The sequence below is a fragment of a genome, unplaced genomic scaffold, assembly GCF_019419815.1.
Source record: "Pyrus x bretschneideri cultivar Hongxiangsu unplaced genomic scaffold, Pyrus_bretschneideri_v1 Contig26, whole genome shotgun sequence".
NCBI classification, from domain to species: domain Eukaryota; kingdom Viridiplantae; phylum Streptophyta; class Magnoliopsida; order Rosales; family Rosaceae; genus Pyrus; species Pyrus x bretschneideri.
The window spans coordinates 3,661,900-3,676,428 of NW_025999568.1; the positions used below are offsets into that span (position 1 = coordinate 3,661,900).

At 36.1% G+C, this 14,529-nt stretch overlaps 1 non-coding gene across 1 annotated transcript; it reads right to left on the bottom strand.

Annotated features, from left to right (window-relative positions):
- Positions 1 to 5,769: 5,769 nt before the first annotated feature.
- On the bottom strand, positions 5,770 to 5,842 carry TRNAK-CUU. Its single transcript has one exon. It is a non-coding gene; the product is annotated as a tRNA-Lys (tRNA).
- Positions 5,843 to 14,529: the final 8,687 nt, after the last annotated feature.

Genomic DNA, 14,529 nt, shown 5'->3' on the forward strand with positions numbered 1-14,529 from the left:
TTTGAGATGTTTCAAGTGTATTATTTTATTTTTTAAGAGAATTAAGTTGACTGTTTTCTTCTCCAAAGACTTAAAGTGTTGGTTGTTTTCATAATCTCTTATATGCCTGTTATACAATAAGGTTCTACAATCTATTATCAAATGGTGGTTGTTTATGTTTCTTGCCCAAAGGTGTAACATAAACATGCATGAATGATGGACATGAAAGATTTGTCTGTGAAAGAAGAAGTGAGAAAAGGGTCGGTGTTGATTGAGCACGTTGATATGAAGTTGATGTTAGCTGATCTTTTGACAAAACCACTGATTTTGGGAATTTTCAAGGAACATGTTGCAAACATGGGTGTGCATGATGATTTTGATTTTGAGTAATTTGTATTATTTATGTTGATTACATGACTAGAAAAGTTCTCTTGATTCATGTTGTTTTCTTTGCATTGTGTCTGTAATTAGATTTTGACTGGTAGGCTCTTGCGAATCATAAATTGTCAAACCATTTTGGGATGGGAAAACCTTTTACAGAAAGTATACCTGTGTCAAGGTCTTCTTCAAAGTTTTGTCTATTTACAACTAGGGCGAGCTAGTTATATTTCTTATTAGGTGGTAAAGTTTTGATCGTGAACCATTATGTAGAAATAGAATCCATGGTGCTAGATGCTGTCTTTGTCTTTTGCTTGTTCACAAAATGGAAGTTTTAGGGTACAACAGTAATACGTATTAGAGTGGGAATCTATTCCTAAGGATGAATTAGGTGATGCTTTAACCATGTAGAAGAAAAACTCATTGGCCAAACGAATGCTTGTTTTCATTGTGTTTTCGAGAAATTTATTCCTAAAGTAGGACCTGTTGGTTTGTTGAAATGTGGGAGTAGAGGAAACCAATGCTTGTTTTCACTATGTCTTGTGTCACTACAAGATTTTATTTTATTTTCTTTCAAGCTTATAATTGACCACGTTTATGTTAATTCAAAATTTGTGATGTACAATTAAATGACTAATCATTGTTCCAAAGAGCATATTGGTTAAGTCTGTTATGCAGGGAGCTTGAAAGGTTAATGTCCAAAGATGAAAACTTGGAAGTTCAATCTATGAAGGTACACTGGGTAAATGTGTGGGAGGAAATAAATATGATATAAGTTGTAAATTACTTGCTTGGAAGTATATGAAATGTATATCAATTGCATTATACGATATGATTTTGAGAATTGTGATTCCAGGGTGCATGCAGTATTATTACATGCATTGATTTCTGGAGTTCAAGTCTCAAACGATTACCGGTAGATGTGTATAATATGTTGGTTGCGTAAAAAACTCAAGGTAATCACTAAGGAATGATTTGTCATGGACATGTTGCTTCATACCATAACTAGTTAACGTTCATGTGGGAGAATGTAAGAATCCTATGCCTATGTGGACTCCACTAGTTAGGATAAAGGAGAAGTAATAGGTTGGTAATATAAATCAAATAGAGTTTGAATACGTGTAAAGCTACATCCTATAATTGAGGAATACACTTCCAATGTGCATTTGAAAATAAGCACTAATCACAACTGCTCCATACACGGTTGGATTGGGTGCAACGGGTGAACAACCAACCCTCCACGATAGATGGAAGTTGGCTACCATTGCATCTATATAAATGAATTCCCTGCTTATAGAGAAAGTGTTCTACGTTCAAGGGGTCTATCATCATTAGAATATAAAGGTCTTTAAGTAAGTAGAAGAGTTCATTGACAACCACGATGGTTTCGACAGTTATGCTGAACAAATGCGTTCTCCTAAAACTACTGATATGGTACTGCTATGGCTGCTTCGATAGGTTTGTCTTCGACCCTTATGTCTGCTTGTGGTCTAGGGTTAATGTTAAAATAGAATTTGTTCCAACATTATCCACATATATAAGTCCAAATCAATGAGATCTTTTTTTTACATATGATCGGGTCCTTTTAATCTAGCTAGTCTTGAATATAAACGACTTATTATTTTTATATTTCAATGCTTTTGATTAAACTCTAAAAATCTAACCCAATTCGTACTCAAATTATAACCTTTTATGCATATGGCACTTTCCTGCAATGACATAAAACTATCTTGCATACGTATTATGGTGTGAGTTCGATTTTCATGAACACCGTTCCTCTAACAACTAACTATTTAACCACTAACACTATTGCTCTTTAAAAAAAATTGTGCACTTTTATTAGATGAATTGAGTTAATCGATCCATGGTCCAAATACCCAATACACTTTACCTTTTAATTAACTCTATGTAACCAGTTACACATTCAGGTCATGAAACACTTCAAAGCAAGCCTACCTGTTTTAAGAAGGTAAGGCAAAGTAAGTTGCCTTACTATATACTTTGGATAGTACTTGTTTTGTAAACTTCACTCGTTTGGAAAGGGCAACGATAATGGCAAGGAGAAGTACTTACTATTCACAAATATATATTTTTATACTTTGAAAATAAAATGTTTGTATAGTCCTAATAAATTATTTCAAATACAAGGCAAAAGCACATCATTACACCAAACATATTAATATTGAGTTGAGATGGTATTTTATAGAATATCAATATAAAATAATCTTTTTTTGTTTAAAAAAATTTACCATTGGATTAATCCTGGGCCCCTGGCTATTAATTTTCAAACTGATTTAAAATTGGACACACCAAAATGTGCCATGTGTCACAAGAGTAACATTTTCAATTTTTTTTTTTGGTTGGAAATCTAACAGCTTACAACAAGCCACGTCATGGAGCTATTGGGCTTTGTTGTTGGTTTGCTGCAGCAAGGCCACCATCCTAAGACAATCGGCCACTCTCCTTTTCTGCTAGTGTGTTAAACGGGCCTGATAAAAAAAAAAAAAATTAAAATCATGACTAGCGTCAACATGACGTCATGCTAACTCACCTTCTTGGCTCAAGGCCGGACTTCTTTTGCTCGGGCACTTGAACGGGCTTTGCATGGCCCACCAATTACCCTTGCAAAATTGGATCTCTGGAAGTGGTTAAATGGATTGGAGGGCATCTTTTGGTCCCTTGCCTGTGCCTTCCACCAACCGGTGGACATGCTTATAAGCATGGGTGTACTTAGCTCCCTTGTGCAAGTTCATCCGTTTGTGAAGGGCAATGACACTATTTACAAACATATTTTGTATGCTCTGTAAGTTTGTCTAATTTCAATAATTTATTTCAAATACAAGGCGAAAGCATAACATTACAACCCGCCAAAGATATTAAAATAATATTATTCTTAGTCATTTGAAGCATGCTTCACTACGCATGAAACAATTTTGTATTTCGAAGCATGATTCACTATGTTCCAACATTTGTGTTTTATGAATGATCTGTTGTTGTTATAAAAATTGAATCACATTTGTGCTTGTAGGTGCCGAAAGAGAATTGTAAGACAATGCCACCTCTTTTTGGACCGCTGGAGGAGTTTTTTGGTGCCCAAGGCAATAATTAACCCAATTGCCCTATCAGCTCGAGTTGGTCGTTCAATCCAAACTTGGTTGCTCGAATTGTTACCTTGATACTAAACCCAAATACACATGTCGAACTTATAACTAAAATTTAAATACAATATCACATACATTTTCTATTATTTTTACATTATTTACCATAGTCTAGTGATATTTCTCTTTATTTGTAAGTAGAAGGTCTTAAGTTTGACTTCTGTAAATGACGAGTGCATTACCAAATTATTATGACTAGAGCATTATGTGATTTAACTAAAATTGTTCATCACTTAGCGTAACTATCTCGTCATATAAAAAAAATCAATAGAGATAGGTTTAAGCGTATTCTAACACATCAATAAAAAAACTCCAATATTTTAATTTCTAAGCACCAACACATCCACACATTCCAATTTGATCAGAAGATAAATTTTTCCTAACGTCAAAGTTTCATTAAATCAGCTAGTACTAAGTTTCATCAAAACCTTCAACCCAAGTCCAATCAATATCGGACCAAAAGAAGCCCAACTCGGATTTTTGATCCGGTCTAAATAGAACCAATGCAAACCTGTGTGAGTTTCTCTTGCTGTCACCGTTGTCTTCCTCCTTTCAAACTCATTTTCTTCTGTGTCACCTGAACACCAATCAACCCTATTAAGTTGTTAGAATATGAAAACTCATCGTCAACATTTGTATTTACGATTATGTATGCAATTTCACGTGCTTTGATGGTCACACCACAATAGATGTTATCCCAAGCCCATCAGCTGAATATACAGATGACACATTGAGCCCAAAAACTCAAGTACTTAGAAAAAAGAAACTTTGTAATTATAAAATTAAATAAATTACAAAAAAATTACCTCAACTATAGGTTTAACGACAATCTCATACCTCATGTTTGAAAAATGACAATGTCATACCTTACCTTACAAATTCGTGTCAATGTCAGACCTTCGTTAGTTTTTCTGTTAATTTTTCTGTTAAATGCTGACGTGGCTTAAGATGGGCTCCACTCCTTAGTCCAACTGGATTAAAAATTTAATAAAATATTAAATAATTAAATATATTTTTCTTTAATATTTTTATAAAATAAGTGGGACCCACCCCCTACAAATTCATCACCCTCACTAAATTTAAATTTGTAACCAAACACCCCACACAATCCCCCTCTTCTCCATCTCCAGATCAATTTCAAACAAAAAACCCCTCAATTCCCACGAAACCCTAACCCTGTCTCATCCATCTTCCCATTCGGACCCATTGGCGCCCAAACATCCAGAATGTCGAGCGACCACTGGCAATTGGTTGAGAATGACTCGTAGACCATAAAGTTCCACTGTACCATCAACTCCGGAGAATTCGAACTCGGCGCCAATGTGTCTTTGTCGGAGCTCTTCGCCAACACAGGTTGGTGAAATGGGCAGAGGCGCTTCACTCGGTTTGGCATGAGGCACACCAGCGTCGTCCGATTCGTAAACGACAACGTTTTGGAGAGCCTGGCGTCAAAGGTGTTGTTGTTCTGGAAGAGATAAACATAGTTGTTGCCTCCGACGGATGGAAGTGGAGTCTCTGGAGAGACAATGAGTAGTATCTCCCACAAAGGGACGAGAACAAAGACGGTGGATATGGCGGTGGAGGAGGAGTTCGTGAGGGAGGAAACGTCGTGGCAACTGCGGTGGGGGTAGGAAGAGGCTGATCGCTGATCGCTGATTGCGAGGATGGAGTGGTGGCGGTCATTAGCAAGGGTGATGGGGAAATGGTGGATTCAGTCGGTGGTGCGGGAGAGGTGGAGGGAGAAGAAGGCGAGGAGGAATAGGGAAGCGGAGGTGAAGATGAGGAAAGCAGGGAGTATGACACATGGCTTCTTGGAAGCAAATGAAGAGGGACAAAAATGAAGGAGGCTAGAATTTAAAGAAGGTAGTGGCAGTGACGGTGGTGGGGAAGAGGAGAACTGTCGATGGGTCCGAAGAGAAGGATCCATGACGAGGTAGGGTTAGGGTTTCGGGGGAATTGGGAGTGTTTGGTTACAGATTTAAATTTGGTGAGGGAGATGAATTTGTAGGGGGTACGTCCCACTTATTTTATAAAAATATTAAATAAAAATATTATTTAATATTTTATTAATTTTTAATCCAGTTAGACTAAGGAGTGGAGCTCGTCTTAAGCCACGTCAACATTTAATAGAAAAATTAATAGAAAAACTGACGGAGGTCTGACAGTGACACGAATTTGTAAGATGAGGTATGAGATTGTCGTTGGACTTATAGTTGAGGTAGTTTTTTGTAATTTACCTATAAAATTTCAAATACGCCCACCGTGGGGCTCGAACTCACAACCACAAGGTTAAGAGCCTTGCACTCTACCAATTGAGCTAGACAGGCTACTTGTCAAAATTTCAACTTCTCCTATAATAAAATAGTTGTTGGATAAAAATTCTTGGTTTTAAGCTTATAATCCTACCAGTAGATAATAGCTTTTAAGGAACCCAATGGATATTACCTAACTTACACGTAGTAAGAAATAGGCAGCCATATCATGTACAAATATAAGAAACTAGTGCATGAGAAGCAACAATTATATTTAGTAATTATAAATAGAGATACTGATAATTTAGATGAGGAATAATATTTAAAAAAATATAAGACATGATTTAGGACCACACAAGATTTCAGATGAAGAAATGAAAAAAAATTAATTTTAGACAAAATAGAACATGTTTTAGGAGCAAAGAAGTATAATTATTTATTGGAACTAAAAATTGAGTGTAACCTAGCAGAAGAAAGTGGAACATCAAGAGTAAATAATAATTCAAGATACATTGCCAGAACATACCAACAATTTTTAAGACAAACAAGTGAGCAATATACTAAACAAAGAGAATAGATTACATAGATGAAAATATGGTCAGGCCATCTAGGAAAAATAGGGTGTCTTACTTGAGAGGAATAGACCAAATTAATATAGTAGGAAATATATTGAATTTAGATAATGCAAATTCACAAGATTAGGAAAAAAAACCAATACAAAGATGGGAAAATAGTTGTATACATGCAACATTAATGTTAGATTTTAGTAATTTACAAAACATGTTAGATTATTTTGAACATACTTTAGATGATTTAGTTTTTTATTATTTCCAATCATGGAAAATACAAAATTCAAAACAGCATCAAGTAGCTAAAACACATTTTAATATAGATGGTTTTGTTACTTTAATTAAACAAGAAATTTTAGATTATAATAGGTTAGATAGCAAAAGTTAACAAGAACAAAAGAAGCTGTTATAAATTTAGAACAATTACAAATTTGTGATTTATAGTACATAGCTGATTATACCCTGAATTTCTTTAAATATTTTGGAAGAATTGGTAGATAAATGACAATAATTTATTATATACTTATATGATATACTTAGACAAGAGTATTGGCAACTAAAAGCAAAATGACAGATTAAGAAACAATTTTATATGAGTTGTAAACTATAGATTGACTATAACAATATGGTTTTCATAATAAGTATAATCATAAGAAAATATATAAATGGATATTTAAATATGGTTTTCATAATTGTAAAGGATATTTAAATGGAGAAGCAAGACATGTTAGACGTAAGAGTTCAAAATTAAGAAAGCAGTCTAGAGATAAAAGTCCATTTAATGAAGTTATTTAAATTTGAAGAAGATGACAATATACAATAAATATATAGCTTAGATATTTGAGTGGTATTGAGAGTATTTATAGAATAGAGAGTATTAATATAATAGATTCAAAATCAGATTATTCTAATCAGATAGTGATTTAGAAGAGTATATGTGTGCATTCCTAGAAGATGAACATAAAAAAAAAAATAAATAAAAATAAAAAAAAAAAAACAAAAAAACAAAGTGCAAATAAATTAATTTAGGTTGACTAGAAAGGTGTTATAAATGTAGTAAGTTAATTGCAAACAAGTACTATAATACATACTCAGTATTTTGTAAATCTTGTTATAATAGTAGGTCGTTAGAAATAAATTCAACTAAATCACCAGAGAGTACTGAAATATTAAGACTAGTGTTCATAATTGGGGGTGGTATCGGTACGATTACAGTATCAAAATCCCCAATTACCATACCAAACTTTTGATATAGCAAAATCTATTACTATTACCATACCAAACTTTTGGTATACCAAATTTCGGTATGCCAAATAGTTCGGTTATCATGATATGGTAACGGTAGTTATAACTTTGTTTTAGGCCACTGTTTTGGCCCAAAATTTGATTTTTTTTTCCAACCCAATTCAAGGCCCAAACGCATTTTTGGCCACTTTCTTGGGTTTCTAAATTTTTTATATTTAATTATAGAGAATATATAGAGATTCATTTAAGAAAAAAAGAGTAAATAGGTGGAAGAATTACTAAAAGCACTTAGCACCCCTAAAAAAAAAAAAAAAAAGAAGTACAGAGATTCCTAGACTCCATCTCAATATTCTTTAAAATTGTACAAAAATTAACTTTATAGATGAAATCAGAGAGAAAGACAACCCAATTTGATGAAAGAGAAGATGTGATGAATAATATTGGTACGATACGGTATACCACCGGCAATGGCTTTGGATGTCATTATCGTACAAAAAATGTATGGTACGGTACAAATACTGTAGCATTACCAATTGGTACTATTTTTTGGCATAACTTTGGTATGGTACGGTTGGTATAGTTGTGACAACCCGTTCCAAATTTTACGTTTTTATTTTATTTTAAAAGTGTGAATTTACAAAATTGCCCTAGAGGCAAGGACTTTGACTTCCGTTGTCCATCGACTCGAGAGATGTGTGACTTATTCTTTTAGCATATCCTTGTAGTACTTATTGGTACGAACGTATCGGCGAAAGCTGTTTGCGAGTCCGGATTATAACGGTATAGTTACGGACGTTCGAAATTGGTTATTCAAGGTTTAACGTTTATTTAAATTAAATTGCCCCTTGTGGGGAAAGGCCCAATCAGAATTGGAAGAAAGAAAAGAAGAAGAAAAAAAAAAAAGAAAAAAAAAGGAAGTGGGTTTCGTCCACCCGCACCACCCGGGTGCCCATTTTCCGAGGCCGATTCCGGACAACTACGGTGGAGTTTTTCGATGCCACCACCACCATCTTGAAGCTCTCATTCCCCTCTACAAAACCCACCCAAGAACCACCTTCATTAACCACGGGATGTGGAGGTTTGAGGCCACGAAAGTTGACGAAAATCAATGGTGCTCCGGCCACCCTTTTCGATTTTCCGGCAAATCGGCAAAGCGATGGCCGATACCACCACTTGGGCTTTGTAGCCCATCATCCCAGGAGCAAAACCCAACCAACCTTGACCCCGTTGGACCACCGTAGACGACGAATCGACGTCGGAAAGTTTTAGGCACCCGCCGGCTTCGTGGGAAAAATTGACCATCTTCCGTCCACTTTTGGACTTCGTGGCAGGTATGAAAGTTGCTCCACTCACGGAGATCTTCATTTCTGTGAAGGTTGAGAATTTTTGGAAATAGTTGGATTTTCCGGCGAGCCGGGGCGGCCGACCGCCACCCGCGGCGGCGCGTGGCCAGTGAGCCGCCAATGCTATTTTTAGGCTATGTCGAATGTTTTGAATTCAGTTTTGTCATTTGAATGACGTAGGTTGATAGTTGGAACCTAAATTCGTTACGATACGTTACTTGATAAAAATGTGAATCGATGATCCGACCGTTGGATCGTCACCAAAATTGGATACATTATAATACGTAATATTTAAAGATCATAGGAATTTACGGATCGGGAATCCGACTTACGGATCTTCCTGAATTGGATTTGTAAGTTAGTAAAATAAATGTTCACGGCCACTTGTTTTAGGCAATTGGCGGAGATCTGACCGTTGGATCGTAATGAAATTTTAATATGTTATTCTAGAAACATATTGTGGATCGTTGGGAGTTACGGATTGGAAATCTGATATGCGGATCTTCCGGGTCAAGTTATACAGGGTTGTAAACCCTATCGTCGATCTTTGATCGACGGTTGACTTGTGGTCAATAGGTCTCAACCTATTTTAGAATGTCGTTGAGGTTGTGTTTTATGTGAATTGCATATTCTTCAGATAAGAGTTCTGAGATGTGATTTGATAATTGGCCACAGGGACCGATCATTCAGGACGCCTCGATGCGCGTGCTAGAGAAGTATAGCGTGGACTCCAGGTGAGTGGATCTTTTCCTTTTTATTGTGCATATTATTGAGAGTTCTATCGACACTCTTAAATTGATTAGGTACATTACCTTCGTATAATTATTGTGAATGCTTGAAGTACTATGTGAACTACGAATGGCTTGATCCTTGGTTAGGGTACGTAGGCAGTCTAACGAGACGTTAGATGCATCCATAAAATATTTGAGACAAAAGCCTTGCTTGGGAAATTAAGAAATGCGAAGGAAATTGGTAAAGACAAGTTTTAGTTTTGTGAATTAGTTAGTTAAATTAGAGTTAATTGGGTTGTCATGGATAATTATCCTTGAAAATAAGTAGTTTGGGAATAGGGCGTTATTGATTGTACACTTCATACCATATTGTTTATAATTGAAAATGCTACGACATGGTTGAGTAGTAGATTGCATCATGATATATCCATATGTATATTACTTGCATATAATTATGGGGAATGCTTTCAAGTGCAAAGGTGAACTCAGGACACCCAGGTAAGTTCAGGTGAGTTTATGGTACTAGTTGAATCGATGGCGTTATAGTACGACTACAGTTATGAGTTAGGCAACTTCGATACTGTCGTACTGGTTGCCATGAGTTGCACATGTTATATTGAGATGCATTGAAAGCTCATAAACCTGCACCCCGGTGTTAGTGCTCCCGCCCGTGGCCAGGGCACAGTTCTTCACGTGATGTTCACCTCCCGCACCTTACGCTCACCTTGGATCCAAGGTAGGTGCACAGTCCTGTTGTACAGACCACTTTAGGTGGTTCCGACTCGTAGGTGACCCGCGATTATTCGCCCAGTCTTCACGTGATCGTAGCACTCGAGCGTATTTATTTACACCCAGTCCTGTCGTACAGACCACTTTCGGTGGTTCCGACTCGTGTGCAGGTATACTTATTGAGCTACATGCTAGTCAGGATTGACGAGATATGGATAAGTCGTACAGGTCACTATAGGTGACTCCGACTTACATGCTAGCCAGGATTGACGAGATGTGGATAAGTCGTGCCAGGATTGACGAGATGTGGATAAGTCGTACAGGTCACTATAGGTGACTCCGACTTATATACTAGCCATGATTGACGAGATACGGTTAAGTTGTACATGTCATTTTAGATGACTCTGACTGATATATCACTTTGTATTGATTTAGTTCATTTGGCCTACTTATTAATGTATGGTGGATTTGATGGCAAACCGTGGTTTTGGTCATTTCCGAGTATGGTTTGGATATATGTATATATGTTGTACTGTTTTATGGAAAACGATACGGGTTTTACATTTAGGGGCATTACTTTTAGAGAGGTAGTAACTTTGGGAAGCTTGGTTTTATTGCTTACTCACACCTTCTGTTTGGTGCCCTCCAGGTTTTAGCTGCTGAGTTTGTATCGACAAGAATCTGTGGCGAATCTTAGTATTGATGGATATTTTTGAGGGTATGATTCTTACTCACATTACTGTACCTTACTTATGCTCTGACATCGCGCGTGAAATGGGTTCGCTCCTACTCGTAGCGCACTCTGGTATTTTAGACTCTTTTGGATTCAAATTCATTCACTTTTTATACACTATCACATTTTATGGCTTCGTCACCTTCCAGGTGTCGGCCAGCACAGCTCGATTCAGGGTCCAAGTGGACTTTCTGGGTCGGGGTGTGTCAATAGTAATTTGGCAAAAAATTCCACCCCTACTCATAATATAGAAAAGCCAAAAAAAGTTATTTAATTACCATAAATTGTGAAGTAAAACTTGTAAAAGATTATAAAATACAAACAACATCAATGGTAAATATAGGAAGCATAAAGAGTGTTATAAGAGAAGAGTTAGTACCAACATAATATGGGTAGAAATAAGCAAAACTAGTTAGAATAACACAGTTTGTTGAAAGACCAAGCTATGTAACACAATGCATTAATAATGAGTCTATTAAAGTAGAAAAACAACAATTTAATTTACCATTAACATTTATCTTACTAGTAGGTTCATAATCATTCATTTTAGGTTTAAACGTTACGAAAAATTTGCAAGGTTTTTTGTTTATGATTCCTAACATAACATTTTTTTAAGAGGGGTATAACAATAACTGACCAAAGTAATACTTTAGAAACATATAGAAGCATAAATATAGAAGAATCTAGCCGTCGAGATAATTATTATTTAGAGAATTTAAAAGAAAATGATGAGCATCATAATAAAGAAGAATTTGATGAATAAATATTTTAGCATGAATATCCAATAGTAGAAGAAGCAACCCCTATAAAGGTATTATAATTAGACAGACCAAAAAGTTTGGAAGAATTATTACAATTAGCAAAACAAATTAGAATTCTATGAGAAGACCCTCAATTACATTGGAGCAAAAATAAAATATTAGCAAAATCAGATATTATTAATCTAGATTTAACCATTAAAACAGCTAACTTACTGATGAGTAATATGCATGTGTAATTCATAAGTAATTGGAAGAATTATATAGGATTGTTATGGTGACGGCGAAACCCTAGGCTTTTACAATTTAATTTTCAAAACTTATTTTCTTTTATTTTATTTTATTTTCTCACTTTATTTAATTATTTTCTATTAAATTCGTTTTTATTATTTGAAATCAAAAATCAACTTTTTCTCAAACTTTGTTTTAAGTAATTAATTAAGATTTGATTTGATACAAATTATTCATTCAATCCCTGAGGAGAACTGTGACATCCCACATCGCCCAGGGGAATGATCCTTATATGTATATTCCCATCCCTACTTAGCACGAGGCCTTTTGGGAGCTCACTGGCTTCGGGTTTCGTAGGAACTCCGAAGTTAAGCGAGAAAGGGGCTTGAGCAATCCCATGATGGGTGACCCACTAAGAAGTTGCTCGTGAATTCCCAAAAATAAAACCGTGAGGGAATGGTAAGCCCAAAGCGGACAATATCGTGCTACGGTGGTGGAGCGGGGCCGGGAAGTGATCCACCCCAGGCCGGGATGTGACAATTTGGTATTAGAGCCTAACCCTGATCGTGTGTGTGCTGACGAGGACGTCAGGCCCCTAAGGGGGGTGGATTGTGACATCCCACATCGCCCAGGGGAGTGATCCTTATATGTATATTCCCATCCCTACTTAGCACGAGGCCTTTTGGGAGCTCACTGGCTTCGGGTTCCGTAGGAACTCTGAAGTTAAGCGAGAAGGGGGCTTGAGCAATCCCATAAGGGGTGACCCACTGGGAAGTTGCTCGTGAGTTCCCAAAAACAAAACCGTGAGGGAATGGTAAGCCCAAAGCGGACAATATCGTACTACGGTGGTGGAGCGGGCTCGGGAAGTGATTTGCCCTGGGCTGGGATGTGACAATTTGGTATCAGAGCCTAACCCTGGCCGCATGTGTGCCGACGAGGACGTCGGGCCCCTAAGGGGGGTGGATTGTGACATCCCACATCGCCCAGGGGAATGATCCTTATATGTATATTCTCATCCCTACTTAGCACGAGGCCTTTTGGGAGCTCACTGGCTTCGGGTTCCGTAGGAACTCCGAAGTTAAGCGAGAAGGGGGCTTGAGCAATCCCATGATGGGTGACTCACTAAGAAGTTGCTCGTGAGTTCCCAAAAACAAAACCGTGAGGGAATGGTAAGCCCAAAGCGGACAATATCGTGCTACGGTGGTGGAGCGGGCCCGGGAAGTGATCCACCCCGGGCCGGGATGTGACAAGAACGACCTTGCTAGAGCCATCTATACTACAATTACCTTGTACTCTTGCAAGTATTTTAGTATTTTTATCACTACTTGTGCAGGTGGTAAAAATCCCTATCACATGCCATGTAGTTAAGCAAGAGTTTGAGCAACAAATAAAAGAGTCATTAAATTTAAAATTTGCTGTTGCAAAAAAATCAGGTTAATCTTGGACCAATTTAGATTCAATGGCAAACAGGCACACACAAGAACACTACGATACATTGTGGTTCACCCCAAGTTGGGGCTACATCCACGATGGTGTAGGATAATTTATAATTATAAGAGATTAAATGATAATACTTATAAAGATAGTTATAAATTATCTAATAAAGATGAACTTATAAATGAAATTCAAGAGAATAAATATTTTAGTAAATTTGATTGTAAATTAAGATTTTAGCAAATTAGATTAGCAGAATAATTAGTTGAGTGGACAACTTTTACTTGTCCAAGATGAAATTTTGAAGGACTTGTTATGCTATTTGGATTGAAAAATGCTCCATCGATCTTTCAAAGAAAGATGGACCAAATTTTTGAGAAATATGTAAATTTTGTAGTATATAGGTAGATATTTTAGTACGTAGTAAAAATAGGAATGAACACAGAAAGTATTTAAAGATATTTACAAGAATTTATAAATAATAGAATTGTGATTACCGAAAACATAATAGCATTAGAAAAACAAGATATAGAATTTTAGTAATGTACATTAAGTCTGGAACAAGTGACTAAGATAGTTTTAGAATTTCTTGATAAGCTAGAAGACAAAAAACAATGACAAGTATTTTTAGGATTGTTAAATTATACAAGGAATTTTATTCATGATTTAGGAAAGAAAATGGCAGTATTGCATAGTAAAACTAGCAAAACTCGAATTTTTTTTTTTTTAATAATTAAGATATTAAATTAGTACAAAATATAAAGCAAGAAATTACATAGCTTAAGGGATCAAATCATCTAAACCGTTGATTGTATTTTAAAAGAAATCAAAACCGTTGATATTATGTGATAGACTAAGAAAATAAGTTAATAGAGACCGTTGGATTTAATTTGTGCTATCCAAATGAATTAAACCTTAGACTCTGAACACTAAGGTCTGAAGCAGATCCAATTCCTCTATTAAAACCCCTAAATTTTATTTATAAAATA